Here is a 1,064-nt window from a genome sequence, read left to right on the forward strand (position 1 = left end):
TCTTATGCAAAGTTTGTGAGTGGTGAGGAAATTGTCTCTGCCTCAACACACACCCAGCTAACACTGTGGAATGTAGGAAACTATATGGCCTACATTCCCTCAAGGGTCACAGCAATGAAAAAAACTTTGTAGGCCTTGCTTCCCATGGAGATTATATAGCTTGCAGAAGTGAGAACAACTCTCTCAACCTGTACTATAAAGGACTTTCTAAGACTGCTAACTTTTAACTTTGATACAGTCAAAAGTGTTCCAGACAAAGACAGAAAAGAAGATACAGATGAATGTGTTAGTTCCGCGTGCTGGAGGGCACGACCAGAGGGAGAGTTCCATGTGCTGACTGCTGCTAACAGTGAGGGTGCAATTACAGTGCTGGAATTGGTATGAAGGGCTTACTCAAGTAGAGTTGTACTTGATCCTACTGAAATACATCTGCAGCTGACAATGAGAGAAGAAACAGAAAATATCATGTGGTGTCTCTCCCCAAAGTCATCATAGGTTTTGGATTTGAATATGTTTTCTTTTTCTCCTTTTCCTCCTTTGTGACCTTTGGGACACTGGGAATAGTGAACGCTCCAGCATCAGGGTACTCTCCACAGACATTGCTACCATTGGTGTGTTTGTGGTTATCTAATTTTTGTGACAGGGAAACACATACTTTCAAATAAAAATAAATAACAAAAAAGTTATTGAGCCACGAAAATATATATATAATACTTTTTATTATTTATATATTTTAAAAGATAATTTTTACATAAACATAATATAGTATGTAGGTTATAACATAATGCAGGAGTAAAAGATATAACAATGATAGCTGGGAGGGGAAAAATGGAAGTATTCTGCTCTAAGATTCTTCTCCTATACATGAAGTATAACATCACTAGAAGGTAAGCAGCGATAAGTCTAAGATGTATACATATACCCTAGAGCAACCACTGTAATAACACAGCAAAGAGTTATGGTTACTAAGCCAACAAAAAGATAAAATGGAATCTAAGAGACTCAATTAATCCAAAAGAAGGCAGAAAAAGAGGGAAAAGGGACTAAAGAACAGATGGGACAAA

General features: G+C 37.2%; 1 pseudogene; it reads left to right on the top strand.

Annotated features, from left to right (window-relative positions):
• Nucleotides 1-384, top strand: part of LOC108314857 — a 2,176-nt pseudogene extending 1,792 nt beyond the window's left edge.
• Nucleotides 385-1,064: the final 680 nt, after the last annotated feature.

This window comes from Cebus imitator, unplaced genomic scaffold (assembly GCF_001604975.1).
Source record: "Cebus imitator isolate Cc_AM_T3 unplaced genomic scaffold, Cebus_imitator-1.0 Scaffold162, whole genome shotgun sequence".
Lineage (NCBI taxonomy): Eukaryota > Metazoa > Chordata > Mammalia > Primates > Cebidae > Cebus > Cebus imitator.